This window comes from Lepidochelys olivacea (genome assembly GCF_965140295.1).
Source record: "Lepidochelys olivacea isolate rLepOli2 genome assembly, chromosome: 3".
Classification (NCBI taxonomy): domain Eukaryota; kingdom Metazoa; phylum Chordata; order Testudines; family Cheloniidae; genus Lepidochelys; species Lepidochelys olivacea.
The window spans coordinates 121,605,623-121,632,177 of NC_140413.1; the positions used below are offsets into that span (position 1 = coordinate 121,605,623).

The 26,555-nt window shown below is 42.7% G+C and overlaps 1 long non-coding RNA gene across 1 annotated transcript in view; it reads left to right on the plus strand.

Moving 5' to 3' along the window:
• The window catches only part of LOC311518953, a 74,910-nt gene extending 54,239 nt beyond the window's left edge, over window positions 1-20,671 (plus strand). Inside the window, exons 2-3 of the long non-coding RNA XR_014711153.1 lie at window positions 18,250-18,334; window positions 19,748-20,671. This is a non-coding gene — a long non-coding RNA (uncharacterized lncRNA). The remainder of the gene's footprint in view (window positions 1-18,249; window positions 18,335-19,747) is intronic.
• The last annotated feature ends 5,884 nt before the right edge of the window (window positions 20,672-26,555 follow it).

A 26,555-nucleotide genomic window follows, 5' to 3' on the forward strand; every position in this document is an offset into this window, starting at 1 on the left:
GTACATTCGCTTTTTCCACATCCTCTGTCACTAGGTTGCCTCCCTCATTCAGTAAGGGGCCCACACTTCCCTTGACCTTCTTCTTGTTGCTAACATACCTGAAGAAACCCTTCTTGTTACTCTTAACATCTCTTGCTAGCTGCAACTCCAGGTGTGATTTGGCCTTCCTGATTTCACTCCTGCATGCCCGAGCACTATTTTTATACTCTTCCCTGGTCATCTATCCAATCTTCCACTTCTTGTAAGCTTCATTTTTGTGTTTAAGATCAGCAAGGATTTCACTGTGGAGCCAAGTTGGTCGCCTGCCATATTTACTATTCTTTCTGCACATCGAGATGGTTTGTCCCTGTAACCTCAATAAGGATTCTTTAAAATAAAGCCAGCTCTCCTGGACTCCTTTCCCCCTCATGTTATTCTCCCAGGGGATCCTGCCCATCAGTTCCCTGAGGGAGTCAAAGTCTGCTTTTCTGAAGTCCAGGGTCCGTATTCTGCTGCTCTCCTTTCTTCCCTGTGTCAGGATCCTGAACTCGACCATCTCATGGTCACTGCCTCCCAGGTTCCCATCCACTTTTGCTTCCCTTACTAATTCTTCCCTGTTTGTGAGCAGCAGGTCAAGAAGAGCTCTGCCCCTAGTTGGTTCCTCCAGCACTTGCACTAGGAAATTGTCGCCTACACTTTCCAAAAACTTCCTTGATTTTCTGTGCACCGCCATATTGCTCTCCCAACAGATCTCAGGGTGATTGAAGTCTCCCATGAGAACCAGGGCCTGCGATCTAGTAACTTCCATGAGTTGCTGGAAGAAAGCCTCGTCCACCTCATCCCCCTGGTCCGGTGGTCTATAGCAGACTCCCACCACGACATCAACCTTGTTGCTCACACTTCTAAACTTAATCCAGAGACTCTCAGGTTTTTCTGCAGTTTCATACTTGAGCTCTGAGCAGTCATACTGCTCCCTTACATACAATGCAACTCCCCCACCTTTTCTGCCCTGCCTGTCCTTCCTGAACAGTTTATATCCATCCATGACAGTACTCCAGTCATGTGAGTTATCCCACCAAGTCTCTGTTATTCCAATCACATCATAATTCCTTGACTGTGCCAGGACTTCCAGTTCTCTCTGTTTGTTTCCCAGGCTTCTTGCATTTGTGTATAGGCACTTGAGATAACTCGCTGATCGACCCTCTTTCTCAGTATGAGGCAGGAGCCCTGCCCTCTCGCGTGCTCCTGCTCGTGCTTCCTCCCGGTATCCCACTTCCCCACTTACCTCAGGGCTTTGGTCTCCTTCCCCCGGTGAACCTAGTTTAAAGCCCTCCTCACTAGGTTAGCCAGCCTGCTTGCGAAGATGCTCTTCCCTCTCTTCGTAAGGTGGAGCCCGTCTCTACCCAGCACTCCTCCTTCTTGAAACACCATCCCATGGTCAAAGAATCCAAAGTCTTCTCTCCGACACCACCTGCGTAGCCATTCGTTGACTTCCATGATTCGATGGTCTCTACCCAGGCCTTTTCCCTCCACGGGGAGGATGGACGAGAATACCACTTGCGCCTCAAACTCCTTTATCCTTCTTCCCAGAGCCACGTAGTCTGCGATCTGCTCAAGGTCATTCTTGGCAGTATCATTGGTGCCCATGTGGAGAAGCAGGAAGGGGTAGCGATCCGAAGGCTTGATGAGTCTCGGCAGTCTCTCCGTCACATTGTGAATCCTAGCTCCTAGCAAGCAGCAGACTTCTCGGTTTTCCCAGTCGGGACGGCAGGTAGATGACTCAGTTCCCCTGAGGAGAGAGTCCCCGACCACCACCACCCACCTCCTTCTCTTGGGAGAGGTGGTCGTGGAACCACCAACCCTAGGACAGTGCATCTCATGCCTTCCAATTGGTGGAGTCTCCTTCTGTTCCCTTCCCTCAGATGTATCATCTAGTCCACCCTCCGCATTAGTACCTGTGGAGAGAACATGAAAACGGTTACTTACCTGTATCTGCATTGCTGGTACATGGACACTCCCCTTTCTTCTTCTGGAGGTCACATGCTGCCAAATTTCTTCACCGTCCTCCTGTCCCCGCAGTGCAGCCTGCTCTGAATCTTCAGAACATTGTGTCCATAGAAGCATATCCTCACGTCTGTCCAGAAAATCTTCAGTTTCTCTTGTGCAACGCAGGGTCAATACCTGTTGCTCCAGATCTTGAACTTTCTTTTCCAATATGGAGACCAGCTTGCACTTTGTACAGACAAAGTCGCTTCTGTCCTGTGGAAGAAAGACAAACATAGCACATCCAGCGCAGGTCACAACAGCTGAACGCTCCCCATCCATATTACCTTCCTTTTACAAGCTTCCTCAGGAGTTGCAGTAACTACTCAGAGAAGCCGGCAAGATGTAAGCCTCAGTGGGCTCTTCCCAGCCAAACTCCCTCTGTTGGCCTCTCTGCTGTTCGCAGTAATACAAGTACTGTTGTGCAATCTCTTTGTCATGAAAGTTGAACTTACAAATGTAGAATTATGTACAAAAAACTGCATTCAGAAATAGAACAATGTAAAACTTTTGAGCCTACAAGTCCACTCAGTCCTACTTCTTGTTCAGCCAATCACTCAGACAAACAAGTTTGGTTATAATTTGCAGGAGATAATGTTACCCGCTTCTTGTTTACAATGTCACCTGAAAGTGAGAATTGGCATTCACATGCCACTGTTGTAGCTGGCGTCGTAAGCTATTCACGTGCCTGATGCGCTAAAGACTCATATGTCCCTTCAAGCTTCAACCACCATTCCAGAGGCTATACGTCCATTCTAATGATGGGTTCTGCTTGATAATGATCCAAAGCAGACCAGACTGAGGCATGTTCGTTTTCATCATCTGAGTCAGATGCCACCAGCAGAAAGTTGATTTTCTTTTCTGGGTCGTTTGGGTTCTGTAGTTTCCGCATCAGAGTGTTGCTCTTTTAAGACTTCTGAAAGCATGTTACACACCTTGTCCCTCAGATTTTGGAAGGTACTTCAGATTCTTAAACCTTGGGTCAAGTCCTCTAACTATTTTTAGAAATTTCACATCGGTACCTTCTTTGCATTTTGTCAAATCTGGTGTGAAAATGTTCTTAAAACAAACATGTGCTGGGTCATCATCCGAGACAGCTACAACATGAAATATATGGCAGAATGAGGGGTAAAACAGAGCAGGAGACAACCAATTCTCCCCCAAGGAGTTCAGTCACAAATTTAATTAGCACATTATTTTTTTATGCATCATCCGCATGCAAGCATGTCCTCTGGAATGCTGGCCGAAGCATGAAGGGGCATGCAAATGGTTAGCATATCTGGCATGTAAATACCTTGCAATACCAGCTACAAAAGTGCCATGCAAACGCCTGTTCTCACTTTCAGGTGACATTGTAAATAAGAAGCAGGCAGCAGTATCTCCCATAAATGTAAACAAACTTGTTTGTCTTAGCGATTGGCTAAACAAGAAGTAGGACTGAGTGGACTTGTAGGCGCTGAAGTTTTGAGTGCAGTTATGTAAAAAAAAAATCTACATTTGTAAGTTACACTTTCATGATAAAGAGATTGCACTACAGTACTTGTATGAGGTGAATTGAAAAATACTATTTCTTTTGTTTATCAATTTTACAGTGCAAATATTTGTAATCAAAAATAATAAGATCAAGTGAGCACTGTGCACTTTGTATTCTGTGTTGTAAAAGAAATCAATATATTTGAAAACATTAAAAATATTTAATAAATTTCAATTTGTAGTCTATTGTTTAACAGTGCAAAATTAATCGTGACTAATTTTTTTTAGTTAATTGCATGAGTTAACTATAGCCATAGTAATTTCCCATAAGAGTCAGCTAGTTTTGTTGTGAACATGACACTAGTGGTTAAGAGTTAGACTGAACTGTCACATGGGGGCAGGGGAAACCCAACCAAAATACCCTCAGACTGGTGGGAGTGGTCTGGGGCCTCTATAAGGAAGAGCCACCTCATTCCAAAGGGGATAGAGGGAGATTTCTGCTTCTAGAAGGGTACTGTTGTTGTTTTCTGAAGAATGGCCTGGTGAAAGCTGGGTGGGTGGAGACTGGCCAGTAAACCAGGAAGGCTAGAATGGGGCCCAGGAGCAGGGCCGACTCTTGGAAAGGAAAGTACTGACCAAGGGAGAATTTGGGCACATACTGGGCCTGCCTCCCTTTAACAACTTGAACTTTGGGTTCCTGGAAGGAAAAGGACTCTAATGGCACTTGAGAAACATGGAGCATGCAGATCTTATAGAATCTGGGACTAAAAATAGAATGGGTGTAAAATTGTGGTACAATAAATACCAATGCACCTGCATTTTCAGAACTGCTGCATTCTCTGGCTTCCTTTTGTCCCTTACCATCAATTCTGGGGAGGTCAAGTCATCTTGGCCCCACAAGGCGATAACCTCTTGACAATATTCTATCACAGGTCTGGTGCCCCCATACATCCTGCAGTGGAATGTGCACAGCTGGCAGCAGTAAAAGCCTATGTGACTGACATGGGGACCATGACCTAAGGAGACACAAATATGTCCAATGGTGGAGAAATTTCACAGAGCCTCCATCCCCTGCACAGTTACTTAAGTAACTGCCTGAAACTCCTGGCCACCTAAGCAAACATTTGTGAAAGGCTCATTCACCCCATACCTGAAACTTGCCAGCTATTTGGCAAAAACAAACCATCTGGACTGACATCTGGAAAACAAAACCATCTGTATTATCTTAACACTGATGACACAAAGGCAGTTTGTGAGGCATCTTCTGGGAGACATAAAAGGAGTTCTTTTATTATTCTAGAATAAGCCTTTTTTCTTTTTTAAATTCACCTCTTTTCCCATTCCACCTTGCATGAATTCCAGCTGCTTGATTAACGATGCCCCAAAGCAAGTTGCTACGTGAATAAAATGCATAAAGAGGATTTATGAAGTGGTCAGGTGTCTAACATTGCCTGAAAATGTCTACAGAATGCTCTGTGTCATATTTTACTGAGTCGTTAACATTTTTGAATTTGGTTTTCAAATCAGAGTGAGATTTAAGAGACCAACAGACTGCTGTTGGATTTAACATTCAGAATACTCACTAAAGCCCACTTTTTAAAAGAAATTACCTTGTTACCAGAAGATACTTAATATAGAAATAGTAGCCCTTATAGCCTGGCTAAATTCAAACTCAGGCACTTGTATTCTGCCTTCCTAACTCATGTTCCCTGTGTGACTTCAGTTTGGGTACATTCATAGAATCATAGAATATCAGGGTTGGAAGGGACCTCAGGAGGTCATCTAGCCCAACCCCCTGCTCAAAGCAGGACCAATACCCAATTAAATCATCCCAGCCAGGGCTTTGTCAAGCCTGACCTTAAAAACCTCTAAGGAAGGAGAAAAGGAGTACTTGTGGCACCTTAGAGACTAACCCATTTATTTGAGCATAAGCTTTCCGATGCATCCGATGAAGTGAGCTGTAGCTCACGAAAGCTTATGCTCAAATAAATGGGTTAGTCTCTAAGGTGCCACAAGTACTCCTTTTCTTTTTGCAAATACAGACTAACACGGCTGCTACTCTGAAACCAGTCTAAGGAAGGAGATTCCACTACCTCCCTCAGTAACCCATTTGAGTGCTTCACACCCTCCTAGTGAAAAAGGTTTTCCTAATATCCAAGCTAAACCTCCCCCACTGCAACTTGAGATCATTACTCCTCGTTCTGTCACCTGCTACCACTGAGAACAGTCTAGATCCATCCTCTTTGGAACCCCCTTTCAGGTAGTTGAAAGCAGCTATCAAATCCCCCCTCACTCTTCTCTTCTGCAGACTAAATAATCCCAGTTCCCTCAGCCTTTCATAAATCATGTGCTCCAGCCCCCTAATCATTTTTGTTGCCCTCTCTTTCAGTCCGAAAACACACCATTGGGCAGTGCTGCTGGTACCAATCAGCCGCCACCCTACCCCACACCTGTGGTGGGTGTAAAATAGGGTTGCGTGTAGTTACACCATGTTTCAATGGAGTTACAGCAGCATAAAGCTGGTGTAGCAGCACAGAGAATTTGGCCCTCTGTCTGTAAAACACATTGGTGTGAAAAGGGGCCCTGCTAACTTTACAAATCCTCAGCTTCTTGGGAAATTTCTACCACGCATCTTTTCATGTCAGTGCTGAGTGTAATGAAAATTGCTGTAAACAAGATAAAGAGCGCATCAAGGAAAGGTGTCACTGCAGCTGCAGGCTAGGGCTATATTTCAATGTCCTCCAGCCCCTGGCCTCGCAACAACTCTTCTTCACCTTGGCTGTTCTGCTCCTTGTTCTCACTCCCCTTCAGAAAAGGAGCGCAGTGGTTCCACAGCTCTGCTCCTTTCTCCCCTCCTTTTAAAGGGGAAGCAGGATATGTGCTGTTCTGCGCCTGTCTCCTCCCCCAAAGCTGCAGTGATGCTTAAGCGGCCCTTTCCTATTGTGGAAACACCTGCCAACCACAGCTGGTCATGATTTTTTGGACAAACTGTTTTTTGGGTTTTTTTGTTTCGCCAAAAATACTGATTTGGTCAAAACCAAAACTGTTCACAAAACAGGGCCAGTTGCAGTGAATAAATCTCCAGACTAAAAAAATTCTTTGGGGGGAAGGAGAGGGACAGGGGGAGAGTGTCAGAATGGGGGAAATGCCTTGTTTCAAAATTTTCAAAACAAAATTTCTGTATTTTCTGAGTCAGTGATTTTTAGTTTGAAAGTGTTAGTAAATTTAAACTTCACAAAAGGTTAAAGATGGTCAAAATCAAAATGAAACTCTTCAAAAATGAGTCAAAGCAAAAATGTTTTGACTGATTCAAAACAAAAAAAAATTGGAATTTTTGGTGAGCAAAAAATGAAGTTTTTACTATTCATCCCAGTTCAGGATTTTTTCAATGTATCAGTATTTTCATGGCACAAGAAATCAATTTCCCACCCAGTTCTACCAGCAAAGCCTCAGCCACTCTGCTGCTATCTTTCCTTTTCCCTCCAGGTGAGGGGTCCATGGTTTCCTAGCACCAATGTTACAAAGCTATGATTCCTAAAGGATCTCTGTGTTTTTGTTTGTGAGCAGCATAACAAACGTTAGGATTTACTTCCAGTTAATGTGATGGGGTAGTTGGAGCATCTAAGGATTTGATTCTGATATTACAATGGTGTACATCAGGAGTAATCCCACTGAAGTCAATGAAAAGCCAGTGTGACTTCAGAACTAGCCCTTAAGAATGTGCATGTCTAATATCTTAATCATAGAGCTAGACGGGACCTCGAGAGGTCATCTAGTCCAATCCCCTGCACTCCTGGCAGGACAATATTTATGTCATTGAGTTCTGAGGCTGTGAAGGTGCCACTCTACCCTTCCCATCACCTACCCCTGACTCAGAGTTACCAACTTTGGTTGGACGAATTCCTGGAGGTTTCATCACATGACATTATCTTTAATTAAAGATGAATCTATAATTCCTGGAGACTCCAGGACCATCCTACAAAACAGCTCTCAGAGTTTGAAACTGCTGACATCACTAGGGCCTCCACGGCTCTGAAGGCACTGCCCATAACACTACTTGCTGTGGGGAGAGGCACATAGCCCTAAAATCCTGGCTTTATGGAGTTTGGGAGCAGGAAACACTTGGCTAGTCAGCCCCATCCTCCTTCCACTGCTGAGAGCTGCCTCTGCTTGATCCATCCATTGTGGAGGACACCGAGGCCTTCTTGAAGGGATGCTCCCAATTAGGAAATCCCCTGGTAGGTTCCAGCCCACAAGATGCTCTTGGGCAAGAGTAGGAAGGGCTGCTGCATTAAACAAATGAGAGGTCCTTTACAGCAATCATTGAAAAGCCCGTGATTCTAGTAAGACATTCACTAGCCTCTGGAAGCTGGGGCTGTTTATAAAAAGAAATACATCACAGTTCTCAATGTCTGCTGAGAGATGCTTGGAGGGGGACCTCATCTCAACACAGCGCTGACATAATCTAAAGTACAACAGATGCTCTGTCTCAAGCTTAGTGTAAACAAGGGGAAATTATTTATGTCCCTCTATTAACGCTGGCAATAACTGGAACTGTAGGCAGGAGTGAGAGCTGTGTGACGTGTTTACAAGATGTATCCAGATAACAAAATCTCCACCGTTACATTTTGTACAGTGCACCCAGCTCCAGCTGTGTCTATTTTTTTCCTCCAGTGCATAACATGGAATTGAGTGAGTTCAGTAAAAAACAGCCCCATAATCTGTACAATTCACAAGGAACTACAAACTCAACCCCTGCCCACTAAGCATCCTTTCGCCAGGGTTTGCGCTATACAGATGTATGTCTTTAGAGTTGCTTAATAGCCTGTAAACACCCTATGTATGGAGTCTATTAAGGAAATGTAAGAGATCCATACCTCACCCTGGATGGAACAAAAGGAGGAGACGCCTAAATAAAATAATGCCTATAATCCATAACACTTAACGTGTTTGTTTTGGCGTGTCTGACATTTGATTGAAAAGGAGCAATTTTATGTATATAAAAATAAGACTATATGTCCTCTCCAGCTTGTGAAAATTCACTGCTTTTGAAGGGGTGTCTGGTGGCAGAAAACCAGGTGCTAGTTTATGCCAAGGTTCCCCAGGCCTCATTTGGATACTGACAAACACACAGCTGCAATCAGTCTGGTTCACCTGTGTGTTAGTATTGGTAAAATAGGTATTAGAGTTATAAAAATGTACTTAGTGTTTAGGCTTTTACCGAATGCTTGTAAATTACTGCGTGCATTAATCTCGCTTACATCTGTATCCCATCTTGCAAGGGAATATTTGAGCATTTGCATTGTAAGCCTCTGTAACTATGTAAATCACCAGACATAAAAGAAGCATTAACGAATGTGGAATACTCGTTATGTGCTGCCAGACAAAGAAGGCCCATCAACACCAGATGAATTATGTGGAACATCAGAAAGGCAAGGATTACTGAGCATAATCAAATGATTCCCAGTGCTTAGCCTGGGTTAGCCCTAACGGACATATAGAGCTTGCTTATCATAGAAGCTTCTACTACTTTTTGAAACTTAAGACTGGAACTCCTTTCTGTGTATATACGTCTACCTTTAGCTTTGTAAATAACTCATTTCCTTTTCCTATAAAATAAATCTTTAGATAGTTTATTATAGGATTGGCTACAGGTGTTGTCTTTGGTTTGAAATCTTAGGTGCAGTTGGCCTCTGGTAAGTGACTAGTCCTTTGGGACTGGAAGTAACCTCAACACTGCTGAGATCTTTGGTATAAGGGACCATCTATCACAAAGGCACGCTTGCCTCAGTGGCAAGACAGATTGGAGTACCCATATGAGGACTGTCTGTGACTCCATGTTAAGGCTGTTATAGTGTGTGAGGCATTTATATTTGATGATTGGTTGGTGAAACTTAAGTATAGAAGTCACACCCAATTTGGGGTTTGTGCCCTGTTTCCTAACAGTCTGCCCTGAAGTTGTACCTAGGCTCTGGTGGCATGGCAGGACAGCTTGACAGGATGTATTACCCTCTCCATGGTACAGAACAGAGATGGACAGACCGAACAAATTACAGTTCCTAAGATACATAGAAGTTGCTATCTAAACAACCCATGGCTTTGGAAATGTTTGTGGGGAGGGGAATTTGGATTTGCCTGCCATGGGGAAATGGCATTTCAGATCTCAGCCTTTGCCAAAAGGCAATGTAAATCTACATGAAATTTGGCAACCAAAAAATTCAGCAACTGAGAATAGCTCTTCATCAGGTCTGGTTACTGTATTTCTTGCATTACAGCTGTAGCAATACCAAAATGAAGGCAAAATAGCTCTTTAAGATCTCTAGCATTTACTGAACATCTTGTGTTTTTAAATTTCCTATTAGAGCAGTAACAGCATTTTTACATATTTACATGGATACCTTGAACTTCATAGCTGTGCTTAAGCTGAACTTCCCTGCCACTTGGAACGTCCCTGAAGCAGCAATACACGAGTCAGATTCCCCTGCATGTATGTCCCAGAGGGTGCAGTTTAGGAGTGACAGCCCCAATGACGTGCACTTTGCTCCCAGCAACTTTGCTCCCATAGTTTTGCTCTCAGGGACACAGCTTCCACAAGTGAGAGAAAATGGCTGCTTGGGGCAGGCTGAATAACCAAATGACTGGACAGATCTCCCCATATTATTAATACCCATGTTTATTACAGTTGTGCCCGAGGGCCAACCAAGAGCTGGGCCCCAGAGTGCTAGGCACTGTACAAGCAGTAGTAGATGGTCCCTGCCCCCAAAAGCATACAATCTAAATATACAAGAGTGGGGGGAGGGGTAGAACACACAAACAGAGTGAACAATATGATGGCAGCAAACGGCAGATTAGTCCCATGATATATTTCTGGGAAACGTTTTAGTTAGGAGGGAATCAGCTAAATGGAAAGAGAAGGGAAGGGGAAGGGGGATGAAGGAAGCAGGGAAGAAGAGGTGAAGAGGGGCAGGTGTGGCATGAAGCAGAGGGGAAGAGACAGAGGGAAGGGAAAGGTTGGAGCAAACAGCCAGCCAATCAGCACAGGACATAGAAAGTCCAGTCAGAACTGTAGAAAGTTCTCTGTATATCCAAAGATCCCTGGTTTGGCTGCTTCTGCTCCTACCAGCTGGAGTCTCTGGCTGGCTCCTCTCTGCAGCTTTCTCCTGAGTCCACAAGGGTGGGGAGACACCACTTGGGTCCTAGTGCCTCCAATGTCAGGGGTCTCCACTGCACAGTTTTTGGTTGGGGGAATTGTCCTGGAGGAAAGAGTGGTCCTGCCTGGGCCCCATTGTACCCCTTCCCTCCCCACCATCCCAGTTCATACTCAAAATCTCTCAAAGTTTTCTGCGGTAGGGAAGGCCAAACCCTAGTTTAAACCTAAACCAACATCTATTTCAAAGATGGTTGTGGCACTAAAGAATTCATAAAAATGCTTATGAATATTTTTTCCTAGTGAAGTCCTAATTCCCATTGACTTCACTGGGCTTTGGATCAGGCCTGGTATGTCTAGCTTTATTATTTATTATTATGTGTATTGCCATAGCACCTAGGAGCCCTAGTCATGGACCAAGGTCCCTCTGTGCTAGTTGCTGTACAAACACAGAAAAAAAGACAGTCCCTACCCCAAACAGCTCACGATCTAAATCAGCATTTACATTACACTGTTTCCCACATGACTTTGTCAGTTAGTGTTTTGCATTATGAGATAATTTTCCCAAGTATCAAAATGTTTAAGGGCCAATTTCTGCCATTAGATACATGTACACAGTTCCCCGTGACTTCAGTGTGGGTTGTGCATACAAATCTGAGGGCCAAATTTACCCATAGGTACCTTATAAATGAATACATACTAAAAACAATTAGATACTACCAAAAGAAAAATCCCCACTAAAAAACATGAGGTAATTTTCATTCGTAGAATTTTAATCTAAGGTAATAGAAGTGTATCTGTGTCATGTCCTTGTTGACCCTATTGATAGGGAAGTGTGCTGTTGCACGCATTCAGTATCATTGTCTATGTGATTATGAGTATTTCCACTCTAGTTGGCTCACTCTTTCTTTGTGAGTAAACGAGGAACCTGCTTGCTGTATTGTGTATGGAGCAGAGACAGGGTACGTTAACTAGTTCACTTTTTCTGGGACAACGCGTGATCTGGCTATTTCCACATCCTTTTTGGCTCAGTCACCTTCCTCTTCCCCCCCCCCCCCCGTTAACATTTAACATTTTATGTTATGTTTCAAAAGTTTTCCTTGGAACACATTCCAGTATCAAGCTGCCAGTGAAAATAATGGAAAATAGGGAGCAGGGAGGGGGAAATCAACTTCGGACATGTTGTGGGCATATTCAAATTTGGGGGGGAGGAGCTTTTGATAAATTATCTGTTTTCTTGAAAAGTTACACAGATCCACTGATGTACCTCTAGTTGAATGATCAGTGTCTAACAGAACCATGATCTTACTATATTGTGAATTACATCTTGGAGGTGATTAAGTGGAAGTCAGAGGCATACCTTTCCTTTGAAGGACAGAAAACTACTTTGGATTTGGCCAGCTTCTGAAGGCTCATCTTTTCCAAATGAAGCCCTTCCATAGATTCAGAAATCATAATGGACCATTATGACCATCTAGTCTGACCTCCTGTATAACTCTTGAAGCATGTGCTCAAGTACTTTGTTGAACAGAGATGAAATTCAGCACTTGTTTAATGATAAGCACAAGCTTAAGTTGCTTTGCTGAACTGGGGCCTAAATCAGGAGTAACTCCACTGAAGTAAATAGAGGTATAGCAGTATAAGAGCAGCAGAGAGCAGACTCAGCCCCAAGCTCTGGACTGATTATTTATTTGCCTGGATTACAGGAGTTCTAGTGTGAATTCTCCTTATTCCTTCTATAGACTTTTCTTATATCACAATCATGTATATTCATGGCAACCTAACAAGTGCAACTGGTCTGCAGTAGGCTGCCTGATTGGCTATGCCTCCTGGCTGGTTAGAAGAGTCAGACTGGCTCTTAAGCCCAGCAGCATTTCAGCTGCTACTCAAAGCATTCAGCCATGGTTGGGTAGCTTCAGTGTTTAAAAAAATCCGTGTAAGAAAAGCCGACCCATTTTTATGAGATTAAAATGAGCTGTCCCAACCTGGCAAAGCTAGAGTCCAGACTTATAAAAGCCTAAGGATGAGATTGAGTTTGGGAGGAAAGCGACTGAGCTATCAAAAAGCAGCAGAAGGCTCAAGAAGGGTAAATACAGAGAAGAGGCTCATAGGCTTAGCCTAGAGATGGTCAAGGGGGACCTTGAATATTTAGATGTATGACTCATGCCTAAAAGGATATTGAAACCACGAAGAATCATCCGATAGAAGGAGTAAATTGTCTGTCTGCCTCTCTCCCTCCCCCAGCAAAAAAATCTGCAGTGAGGTTTTCTTCACATTTAAATTAAGACACCAGCTTGCAAGCTGGAAGTGGGAGGAACAGGTGGTTTCTCATTTATAATAGTATATTTTAAAAGAAGGACCACAAGGCACTTGTAACTGGGTGGCAGGGTTCTACTGATGCCTCAACTTGTTAGCAAGTGCTAGAGCTCTGTAGGGAGCTGAAAGGTAATAGCAGCTGACCCACTCAGTGCAAGGTGTGGCTCATTAGTCTCCACCCTGAGTAAATGTAAGAGGAAGGGCTAATCCTCAAGCAAAGAAAGACCGTTAGGGTCTGGCACAGGTATATCCAAATCAAAGGAATGCTAGAAGCAGCCCAGCCAAGGGAAAAGGCTTAGGGTGGAGTTGCTATTGTTTTAGATTTGCCCTTTTTGTTCATAAAACCAAAATCACAGGAGAGGGTGAATTTTGGGGAATGTCTGTCCTGCAGCTGTGGCTGGCCCGTGTCAACTGACTCAGACTCACGGGGCTGTAAAATAGTGGTGTAGATGCTTGGGCTGGAGCCTGGACTCTGTGGCCCTCCCCTCTTGTGGGGTCCCAGAGCTTGGGCCTGAGCCCAAATGTCTACACAGAATGTTTTACAGCCCCCACAACACAAGTCAGCTGACGTGGGCGAGCCTCAGGTATTTAATTGCAGTGTAGACATAGACCAATGTATAATTAGCTAATCCCCCAGTGTAATTACTCAAATCACACAGTGTAATCGGGCCTATTCCCTGGACCAGATCCTCAGCAGGGATAAATCGATGTAGCTGCCTTGACCTCAGTAAAGCGATGCCAATGTACTCCAGCTCATGATCTCACCCGCTGTCTGAAATCTCTTACCACAGCATGGAAAATTGTCCACAATCTCATTAAACTGAAGGCATAAATGTCTATCACCCACCATTGTAGCCTTTCAAGGGGCCTGTTTTCCAGCCCCTTTAGGCATGTCCAGTTTGTCCTGGTGCACGAACAAGATGAATGAACCCACATAACCCAAAAAGTGATATTTTCCCCTCTGCTTCCTCCCCAGCATTACTGTGTGATGTCTTGGACACGTTCCAAGAAATCATTTATTGTCAAAAGACAATAAGAAAAATTTTTAAACCAAACTTTTTTCCCAAATGTTTTTTGGCATCCTTCCAACATTCTACCTTTGTGCAGAGGGCATTCATCATCAGCTAACAACTGATGATCCTTGCTTAAGACTGAGATCCTTGCTTAAACACAAACTGCAGCTTTGATTTGCAAGTCTGTGTAATCATTAAACAAACATCTCACATCCTTTGGAGGGCAGCTTTGTTGTTATTAACTAGAATAAACCTTCTAATCTGTCATTAGCAAGTTGGAACATTCGCCACTGTAAAAGTCTGGGATTCTTTCTGAAAACAAGTACTGTACATGAAGGGATTATTGAGCACATCAGCAGAGGTGGCCTCCCAAGGAACAGTTACATTGAAAATCCCCAAATTACTGTAGTAGAAGTTATAGATCAAATCCACGGAAAATTAACTTTCTAATGATGGATACAACAATCAGCTCCTAACATGCCAACCAGAGTTTGCAGTTAACTATTAATACACACTAGGAGGAAGAGACCATATCTAAAGAAGCTGTGAGAATAGACTGACCGAAATATGACACATTTATTTAAAGGAAATATGTATCAGAGTGAATCAGTTGATAGTCACTATGTGCTGAGGAGGTGGAACAGCAGCAGAAGCTCTAACGACAGAGACATTGTGCAGAGAAAATCTGATCCAAAACCCACTGAAGCCAATGAGAGTCTTTCCAGTCACTTAAACAGGCTTTGGATCAGGTTCTTACTTATTGCTCCAGCACTTATGTCTTAGTATTAGTGCATCTCCTTAATTCAGTACCTTACAGCTGCTTTCCTTCTGCTCGCAGAATACACTGATTCAGAGACAGACCCATACCTGCCGATAGTGGGGGGAAGAGGGACGTCAGCAGCTTCAACAGATGTTACTGAGCATGCTTAATTAGTGAGAGTATGCTCAGTATAAGCCAAGCAGCAACTCTGGGAAGGCACACGTGCCCCTCCCTACTTATTACCTCTGATTCTATCCATCTCAAAGCTATGTCAAGATGTTTTGATACAGATTGGACATAGGATACCTCCTCTTTCATTAAGCTGACTTAAGCTACAGACCTCATGCTCCTACCTAAACTAGTGGAAATTCAGCCACTGACTTCAGTGGAAAAAGGTTGAGGCCTTATGCTTGCTTACCTTTCCTTTTACATAAGATGAACTTCTACTCCACTACGATTATTTCTTTGACAACTCAGTGAGAAATTCACACAGTTGAATGGTGGTGGTTTACTAGTCTATTCTTCCAAACAAGTGATATCACATCCACAGTAACACCAGTTTAAGCAGTGTTGGTTTGGGGGTTTTGGACAGTGGATTTTTCTTTTGTTTTAATGGTTAATTCTGGTCCAAGGTGCCACAATGTCAACCTTGAAGGATGAAGTTCTTTGTTTATCCCCCTGACAGACAAGAAAGGGCAGCAGTAGTGTAATCTTCCCCACCGCTGGTCCAGCAATGTGGCTCAAATTACTTGTAGGGACAGCCTCTAATGGGGAGGGGATAGATCAATCTCTATGCCAGTTGAAAGCTTGGAATCAAGTTGCAGTTGAGCTATGGACATCTGTACACTAGAAATAGGACTAATCACTCATTTTGGCTACTAAATAAGCATCAGATGGCAGTAGCTTTTGGCTTTCCCAACCAATCTGTATTAAATTTGAAGTAGCTGCCTGTGTGTGGAAAGACATTGTTTTTAGTCCCTGAAGAATCTAGCCTTGCATTTCATATTGCTTGGGACTGGCATTTTACTCTGAGTGCATATGAGGGTGTTGTTCCCATATACATTTACTAGTACTAGTAGTGTGTTTCTGGCAGATTTCTATTTCCTACAAACAATTAAACAGATGATTGAGAAAAACAGAAAAGATGAACTTACAAGGCTATTGTAGCCATTAAAGCCAAAGATTTCCCCAAAAAATGTTGGTCTGTGAGGACCCATTTACCTGGGAAACACTAGTTCGACAAGCACACTTTCCCACTGCTGTATGTTGCAATTGCAAAATGCCAAAACAGATGTTTTCTGTTATATATATTCAGTTCCAAAGTTTTATTCTACGTTGATGACAGATAAATAATCCTTGCGAAGCTGTCTAGGGTCAATACACATTATATTTGCAATTGCAGGTGAAAATATTTCAGGCCATTCATGCAAAAGTAAAACTTTTGAACCACATTTTCTAAATGGCTGGGATAGATTTTCTACCCTGTATAACCTCCGTGCCATCATTTTCTGTTTGATACATTTCTTACATTAGATAATCCTAGGAGAGGCCTCCGCCCTCTAGCCTTCTATGTCAAAGCTCCTTTTAACAAGTGAACACAGTGCTTTGTGTTTAGCAGACAAACAAATCATAAACAGTGAGGGGCATGAGCTTCAAAGTTCTCTATCCAGATATGAGCTTTTTCAAAGTCAGCAGTTGGTTGGCTCTAAGGCTTTTGTCCAGTCTCTTATTATGGAGAGGCGCTAACCTCTCTGTAGTTAAGATTGCAACCAGCTTTTCTTATCAAGATCTTTCTGACTCCCATCTCTCTCCACTTTGGCCTGAGAATTGCCACACTTACTCTGAAGATGAAGGAGAATGAAGAAAAATCAGAAAAATCTGCAGAAAAATCTGTTTGAGATTCACAGCTCATTGGAAAACCAATGTACCCTGCTTTGAAATTTATGACCTTTCAGTTTCATGTATGTGTGTGCATGGGACTGATAGAGCAGAGGAAAAAATTGAAGGAGAAGGAATCCTGAGGACTCTGAATGGACACAGAGAGCAGCTCCCAGGGAAATAAAGATAAAAAGAAATATAAATAGTTATTTATACATTAAATAGTATTTGATTGTGAGGGTCTGCTTAAATATAACTGCAATCATCATTTAATGCTAGATCCATTTGATCTCCAGGTTCCTGTCCAATGCTTGGACATCTCTCTCCCCACTCAGGACAATCAGGACTGGATTCAGGGTGCAGGTTCCTTAATGTTCTAGCATACAAATTAGAACAGAAACGTACCTTCTTTTGTCGGTTTTATACAGACATATCAAACATGCCCCCTTTCCTCCCAGTATTCCAATCCTCATCTTCTACAATGTGTATTCCCCGAGTTCTAGCCATAATATGATACCTTTCTCCCCCAGTAGGGAACACCACAGCACAGTCACCTGCTGGTCACTATCTCCAGGAAGAAGAAACACAGCATTATGCAATATTGAATGACAAAATGTCCCTAAGCATCTTGCATAGAGTGAATACAAATTGGCTAAAAAGGAAATAAATCCCAGAGGAGGCACAAAGCAACAAATACTGAGTTTATTAAAGTCTGTCTTTTTTCTAAGTTTCCAAAAATTTCAAAAATGTCCAGGAAAATGTACTTGGACAGACTGCATTTGTTCCAGTGGATAACAAGCCGCCTGAAACACCACAAAATAGCACAGGATATAGGCTCTCCATCCCAAGAAAAACAAACAGCTGGTTGACAAAGAAATCATAAAACTAACTCCATACAGTGCTCCAATTGATTTTTTTTAAAGCTTATTTGTTAATGGGGCCGGGGGGAGCCAAACTGCATACCAGATTACTCATTGCTGGCATCAAAACATGTCACTGTTTGCAAACCTACCGTATGTTGGAAGGAGACATTTATTGAACTAAAACAAAAAAAGTTAAACTGCCCTGGACAAAGATTTCTTCAGTATATTCATACAGAACTAGGTGATAGCCTCGGTTCTAGTTTGGATTTTGTCACAGATTAAATGAGTTTGGTAGTGCTCAGCCAATATCATTGGCTTGTGGACATGGACTAATTATTCACAGGTTTGGTTTAAGAACAAATCCAACCTGATTTCGGACACACCTAATTGCAGATCAGGAATTAGGTACATTGACAGAATTGTGTGGAAAGATGTTTATAGAGGATTAGTTTAAAGTATCCTTGGATCTTCTCAGTGTTATCATGCCCTTATTTTCTCCAGATTTTCCTAAGAATATAGGGCCAGGTCCTCAGTCTCAGGTCTGGCTGCCTTGTGCTTCACATAGGGGGCATGTAGGTGGCAGATAGGGTGGAAAGGGGGTGTGCAATGGGTGAGAGGGAAACTCTCATTCTGTATAATGAAAAAGGATAAGCAGAAGTAGGAGGGGAGAAAAAAAGAGAAGGCAGGCACAGCTGTTGCTGCAGGTCTTTTTGAAACAGGATCTGCATGTTTTGTTAATATAATAAATCAAAATTATGTCTGTACTGATACATCCAGAAAAACATCACCTCCTGCAGAACAGCTTAATGTCCATGCCTGCTACCAAGTGCAGAAGAATGAGGATATTACAGCACTGGAGCAGGTAAAAAAGCATGGGGTGGGTGGGGTGACCACCTTTTCAAAAGCCCTGCCCCCGCTCCTCCTCTTCCCCTAAACTCTCACCCCTGCTCCTCCTCTTCCTCCCAAGGCCCCACCCCCTTGCCAGGCCAGAAGATGGAGCCAGACCATGGTAAGCTGTACCCAGGGAGCCTGGGTCACCGTGGGGAGCCCTGGACCGGGGCCCAGGGTGCCTGAGAGCATCCCCCAGCCTGTGTCCCCAATCCCCGGGGCATGCATGTGGAGGGTCCCCCACCCCCTTTGGGATAGGTGGTCACTCTATGGGTGAAGAGAAATGTTTAAGTCATTTTCCTTCCACAGGTTTAAAAAAGGAATGGGTTTTTTGGTTATTCAAAATCTTTCATGAAGTGTTTATATACAATTTTTTATTTTGAAAATGGAAAAGCAAAAAAGCAACCAAACAAAAAAATTCTTTGCCTCCCTTCCCCCTTCACCCCCCCCCCCCCACCGGAAGCAGAATGGAAAAAGGAAAAGGAGGGAGGGCAAGAAAAAGCAGACGCAAAGGTAAAAATAGGGAAAAAATGAACTGAAATTGCAAAAAAACAGAACAGCTTACATTGTCATCTTCCTGTTTCAATGAAAGAACACATTTTTCTGAAAATTTTCCATATGAAAAACAGGCCGCTTTTCAATTTGAAAAAATTTCTGCCAGGTCTGTGTAGTATTCTCTAAAGAGGTGGCCTAAGAAACCCATATATTAATGACTAGTTTATTATGTACTTTGATTTCTCCCTCTATAAAAATTATACACCATTTTAAGGGGGGCTTTGATTTTCCTACTCACTAAAAAAAAAGTAATTTCCAGTGTGTAGCTTGGGGACTGGATGAAAGCTAATGTGCCTAAACCCCATCGCTAAAAAGGTGCCTTTCCTCATTTATTCAAAAATATTGAACCCTGAACGTTTCTCTGCCACGTGTTCAAGCAAAAAAGCAGCTGAGGCCTCGAACATGTTTTTCTTTCTTTTCACAGTATCGTATTTTCCACCTTGAAAGGAAAAAAAAATGCATCCCCTTGGACACACTTCCACAAAGGGGAGGGATACTAATTAGGGTTGCCAGGGAGCTGTTGTAATAACGGGACCTACACATTTACCCAATGAGCTCAACTGTTAAAAGTAAATGAAAGTTCATAAAATGTCACAATAACCTAAAATAACAAATGTGGATGGGAAAGGATATGAAAGGGAGAGAAAATGACAAACAGAAAGGCCTACTAATGTAACCCAAGAACTGTTGAGATCATACCTGATAAACAAGAGAAACTGAGGACTGAAAATTAATAAACTAAAATTTGTATTGTCAGCTATTAGGCCTAATTGGTTGACAAAATAATGAGGGGATGCCTTATTCCACTCATTACTCCTTTTGGGTTCTTCAGAAAGATTTTGGAAAGGAAAAAGGGGCTACTGGAGCAAGCTTCATCATCATGTTTACCACACCCACCATCTCCCTGAGCCTATGATATCCAGATCCTGAAAGATGTCCCGACCAAACCGGGCCAGAGAGAGGGAGTCAGACGACGCCACTACTTCCACCAGTTCTGACTGAATCCCAAACACCACCTGGGATGTAAGACTTTGTCTCCTCCCTCCAGCCCCACCACGTGTTCTTCTCCTTCCCCACTTTATTTCTTCCCTTTCCTATCCCTCTCCTTTTTCCTTCTGTCTAATAAGAGCCTGGTTGAGCTGGGCAAGACTGTATATTTGCAACAGTCTATGATCAGAAAGAGGCAACTAAAAACAATGCCCTAACAGCCCAATGCAGGTGTAAGCTTGCTAGGTCTCAAAGTGGCTGGTAAGACCTTGTGCTGTGCCTGTGTTTCTTGAGTAGTGAGGTTGCAAGTGAGAGTCAACAACAGACAGAAGCTGTATCTACCTGTGTTGTTCTTTTTGCTTCCTTTTATGCATGTTTGTCTTGTCTTATCTTCTTAGCAAACTGGATCAGACTTTAACAACATCAACGGCTCCAGCCCTCGTCAACTAACTTCTTTCTTCCTCCAGAAGGACAGTTACCATTTTTAATACCATCCAAAAGGCTGTCAAACAAGGGCTTTTTCCTTCTGTAATCTTTCTCCAGCCAGGGTGCTGGAACAAGTTGGATAGTAGGGGTGCTGAGAGCCATTGAACCAAACTGTAAACCCTGGAAACCACTTCAAGACAGGGGGTGCAGTAGCACCCCCAGTTTCAGCACCTATGCCTCCAGCTAAGGGGAACATGGGGTGTTGTTAAAATGAAAGCTTTATTTAGTATTTTACATTTCAAATGCTTTAACTGTTTTTTCTTTTCTGTATCTTTAATAAAAGGTGGTGTTGTTTTTTTAAATGACGTGTTTGCAATGATACTAAGCAGGCTAAGGTCTCTGTATACCAAACCCCAAACCTTGTTTACCACGGTTTAATGTGGACAATGACTGGGTCATGTTAACACCTTTAGCCCATATATTCTATCTAAATTAATACTACAGAGCAAGCTCTGTTTTTGGGAGAGCACTGGCCATATGAGGGATTTCTTTGTATCCCTGTTTACATTAGTAATCAATGTAAAAGAGCCTACTTAGCAACCCCTCATCAGTGTGAGACTCACAGCACCCTCTTAAGGAACATACTGCCGTACAGTTGCTTCTGTCTTGTGCTTTAATAAGGGAAACTATGACTTACTATACATTACACAGATGTATTTTTTTGTGTTTTTATAAGTCTGAAGTTGTTTTAAAGGTACATATTTATTTAATGTTAATGATCCCATTTTTCCCCTTCTACTCAAAAACACTTTCATCCTTTCATTTCCTCATAAAAACCTAGTATGCTAAGAGTATATTAAAAGTATATTACATTATTTATGACTTGTTTCCCCTCTCCATTTTCTTTTTTAAGAAGCTGATACATTTTGAAAGGGCTGAGATAAAACTGGGGGAAAGAAGGCAGGCAAAGTTCAAAGGGCAGTAAGGGAACAACACAGAGTCTCGGAGATGAAGATATCTTGTGCGCTAAACAAGCCCAATCATGATAACTTGCCCCATCCCTATGGCCCTGCTTCAAGAAAAGAACTTAAGCACGGGGCTGAGCTAAAGCCCCAGTGTTTAGTACAGCTGAATTTGGGAGTTACTTGGTACAGATGTGAGTAGAGTCTTTTTGTCCCAGGTAAATGCCTTATTTACCAGTGGCATTCCTACCTAGTTTGAAAATTGGGCTGGCCAGGCTATGCTGAAAATGGAATGAGTGAAAATTAGGCACAGTGGGGAAAGAGCACAGAAGCCAGCTGCCTCTCTACAGGCTGCCTCCCATGTCCAAACTGGGACAGTAAACAACAGAGACTGAACGCTGCTCTCAGCTGAAACCCAAGTAGTCCCACTGACTCCAGTGGGTTCTTCTCTGAGAGTTTGGAAGTAAACAAGCAGTCGGGAAAGAGAGTAGCCATATGGAAGATGGAACATATAGGCTTCTAATGGGATGTATTATCCCCCGGGACCAAACTGCTGTCTTCCAAAACAAAACTGACAGGCAATGTTCTATTGATTTAGGCAGAGGAACTCAAAGCCATCTTCATACAGGAGCGGGGTTTTGTTTTTAATAGATTCCAAGACCAGAAGTGACCATTGTGACCATCTACTCTTTTCTCATGTAGACTGTAGGACTACCTCAAAATTTTCCCATATCTTTTAGCATCCAATCTTGATTTAAAAATAGTCAGTGATGGAGAATCCCCCGTGTAAGTTGTTCCAGTGGTTAATTACAAGAGTTTTCAGCCTCATATGGTAGCATCTGAACCTCCAGACAAATTGCACAAATAGCTTCTCAACATGGGATTTTTTTCCCCACCAAAGCCAATTGATCCAAAACAGGTGGCATTTTAAAGAGATGAATGATCCCACACAGGGTGAGTGGAAGCTTCAGTCACTGACACATCATCTTTTATATTATAAATGAGAGAGGGGATGCTGTATAAGTATATATCCAATACCCTGAAGGCATTTAACTCCCACACAACAGGTATGTTCATCAACTTTTAGTCAATGGTGGGCGCATTAGCCTCATTCGAGAAAGCCATGAATTAGAATGCATAAGGCCTCCAATTTTTCAAAGTTTATTTTAAACACATAAAACTCCATGTGATTGATGATGGGAATTAAACTCATGATAGACTAGCCATTGGATGACATAAAAATCAACAAATTGCTACATAGCGTCACTTAATCTCATAGCCTCCTGTCTCCCTAGCTTCCCATATGGAATCATAAGGATGGATGGCCTCAGCTAGAGATGATAAACTTAGGGTAGAAAGGAGAGATGAGACTGAATGGCCTACCCTTACACTTCTCTCTCGTATGCAATAATCAGAGCAATACTAGTGGTGATTACTGCCACCTCTACAGAAACAAGAAGAAACCGTCTATTTTTTAAAAGTTCTAACCCAAGACAAATTGCTGGTAACAGCCCTCATTCAATCTACCAAAGGCTTTCTTGGTAAACAGAGACGCCACCAGACAGCTGTGGTACCTAGGAGAGACCAAACCCTGAAGCAAATATCTAATTTTAACACTTCTGTACGGTGCACAACAGGGAGACACAGTGCACGTTTTCTTTGCATGTCTCCTTGAAGATGCAAAGAGAATTTCTGTTTTGCAGGAAGCCAATGTAAACTCTTTTTTTTAAGTGTCAGCTTTCACCCTAAGGCTTATTTCAGCAAATGGAGTCCTGCATTTTTGCAAATTTCAGCTTACAAAACTGTTAGCCAGTTACCTACAGCATATCTCCACTTAACCCTAACATCCACTCTGATGTTATCAGAGAAGATGACATGCTCATTTTTGCTTAGCAAAGGGAAACAATTCGAACAAACAGTGGTGCTCTCTGACTGAAAATTAATTTCCAGGGCTGGGATGGTTCAGCAAATTCATTTTGGTACAATATGGGCTGTGTTAGATTCCATTAGCGCTCTGTTTATTTCCAGGAGCACCAAGTGCTTTGGAATAAACTTGCTAACCCAGATGTCATCACACATGCTCTAAAAATGTGGATTTAGGAGTCTGAAAAAGAGTAAAAATCCTTATTTCTGTACCATTATGCTAAACCAGGGATTCTCTCTCTCTCTCTTCCCTCCTTGGATACCATGGGGCCAAGGAAAGTCGTACAATTGCATGAAGAAATGAATTGGCTGAATAGAATAATACAGCTGGGGAAGGATGTGGTAATGGAGATGGTCTCTGAATGCTGTCTAAAATGCAGAGCTTCTTTTATGTCTACTTGGCCCAAAGCTGAAGTCGAAGACTGAGAGCCAAAGTTCTCAATCATTCTGAGAGCTACAGGAGATAGTCAGTGTTGTGCCAAGTTAAATGCATTTATTCTTTCTTGCCAATTATTTTAGTTTATTGTTCATTTATTGTGTGCTGTTATGATTAACTAACATGTTATGTCATATATACTCATTGAGTTAAATTGTAGGCTTCTAGAAGTATAAGATTGATCAGTATTGAGAGGGAATCATGTTTTAGATATCTAAGTAAGAAAGGCCGAAACATGAAAAGGTCTGTAAGATTTTAACTTAGCCGTAGGCCAAAGAAATGCTTGACAAAAGTAAGTGACCAAAGAATAACTCTGTGCCAGAAGATTACAGGAAAAGATGTATCAATGGGTAATATTGCGAAAAATTAGCCAGAAGATAAATTTTAAATCACAGAAATGCTGCAAAGGAACATCCATTTCCAACATGTCTTAACCACAGGATACAGGTTGTGCATCAATGCTAATGAGAAAAACAAAACCTACACAACCCATAGGTATTGGGTGCCTTATGTTTCTAGGGGATATTGGACCAATAAGGAAAAAGAGGGTTGACACTTTTATGGACATGCGCAGAATGTAGGTATAGACAGAATTACATTATGAAAAGGGGATGGGTGCCCAAAATTTGGAAAATTGAGCTTCCTATGGGAAACTCCAGCAGGAACCATCCCTCTACTCGTGGTCAATCCATGAGTGACCCATCAGACCTTAACACTATCTAGGAGGATGTGAGTATAACTATATTTGTAACTTGTGCATAGGTCTTTACCTAAGCATATAGAAATTCTATAATCATAACTTTAATTGCAACTTTAACAAAACTTGTAAAACAGACTAGACCTTGTACTTGTGAATGTATGTGTGGTCACTACCCTTGGTCTTTATGTGTTCCTAGAGACTCTAAATCTGAAGCAAGTAGAAGAGGTGACTTTTACTCTGTTAAGCTTGAAACTGGAGCCACCAGAGCTGAACCCATGGTGGTGTAAGACCACAATACAAAATTCACTTTAAATAAAATAAAAGGCTAAATCTTTCTTCTTTAAGAATATTTTAAACTTTACCTGAGCTTCTTCTGACCCACCAAACCCATGCAGGCTATGGCATGACATGGCTATAACTCTGGGTGTGTCTATACTTAGAGCTGGAGCTATAAATTCCTGACCAAGGAGACATACCTGCACCAGCTGTGATCAAGATAGCATGCTAAAAATAGAATATAGCTAGGACGTACCTATACGAGATGCTAGGTGTGTAACTGGGTGGCTAGGCCCTCCGGACACATGTTCTGCCATGATTGCACTCTATTTTTAGCATGCTAGCTCAATCAGAGCTAGTGCAGGTATGTCTCCTTGAGTTGCAATTTACACCTCCAGTTTGAAGTGCTGACACACTCTCAGAGTATAGTTTTAACTGCACATTATTTCACCCCAAAATACTGTATCATTACACACAATGTGGCAGCTCTGAAGAAACATCCCACACCAAATGAGATGCCAGGTTCCAAAATTCAGCTCCTTTCTCATAAAATTCACAGATCTGTTGCTGCATTCTCCCTCTAGTTGATCCCCCTTGAAGGGGATGAGTGAAATCGTCAAATTAAGCAGCTGCATGCCTTAATTTTTCTAAGGCCCTGATGCAAAGTCCATTGTAGACTCTGGGAGTCTTTCCATTGAGTTATTATGGGCAGAGCTGGTAGCACTGCCTATAGTTAGGTTGCCTGACCCTTTCCATTATATGACCCCTGTTTTCAGTTGCTTATAACTCTGCCAAAATTTAATCACTGGGGCTGAAAATTCCCATATTGGGTGCCTGCCTCAGGCTGACCTTTTTTTAAAAGTTTCAGTAAAAATGGTTTTGCCATCTCCAAGAACAAGATTGATGGGGAAATACATTGTTTTGACATGTTGAAAGGGTCTTACAACCTTTTCATTGAGCAGCTCTAGCACTTCCAAGGTTGGAGCTTGGACTTTAAATTCAGCAGGGGAGTGGCCTGGTGTCTTCTTGCTATTCCTGGGGTGTGGGGGGAGGAAACACTTCCAATTTGGCTAAGTCATAAGTCGTCTGTTTGCATGTTAAGTAGAGACATGTTGGAGTCTGGCAACTAAATTCTCCAAAGATTCCATCTTTACTCAGCATGCTCCATCCCAGGCTACAGAGATTGAGAAGTACCTTTCCTGCTGCTGCAGGCCAGAACTGAGAGCAGAGAGATGGTCTTTCCTGTGCTTTCAGTGTTCACCTTGCTATCATCCAGGCAGATGGAGGAGGAAGCTACCTGACTGGAATGTAGAGGGAACAAGAGCCAGAAGGGAGGAACGGTGGGGTGGTGGTTTAGGGCAAAGAATATGGGTGGGGTAGGGATTGGTAGCTGGGAGTCTGGGATTGGTTGGGCAAGGAGACTTGGACTGGGAGCCAGTGTGGTGGGAAAAGGTAGGGAGTAGGTCTGAGGGCCATGAGAAAGGGAGACTGACTAGGAGCTTGGGTAAGGGGAAGACTGGGACTCAGAAGGGCACCTTGGAGAGGACGACTGGGCCAAGCTGGCAAGGAGACCAGAGCTAAAACAGGCAAGAAGCTGGGGGCAAGGAGACAGGGAGATTGGGATGAGGAGCTGGGGTGTGGTATCATATATCATATCAAAGGCAACTTTTATTCTGGCATTTCCTAACTTTTGAGTGCTTGACTTTCCAACCTTAATGTTTTTAATGTTACTCCTGATGGAATTCTGCATGCCTGTGGGGGCACAGAATTCTTATGGTCTACATATTTCTGTGCCCCCTGTGCAGAAAAATTCAAAAGAAATCTGTGGGGGACAGGCACCGCTTCCCTGGCAGCATGTCTGTTCCAGCGCCCCTGGAGCAGCCGTCAGAGACGCAAATCACTGCAGGGTGGATTGGGCATGCGTGCCTGT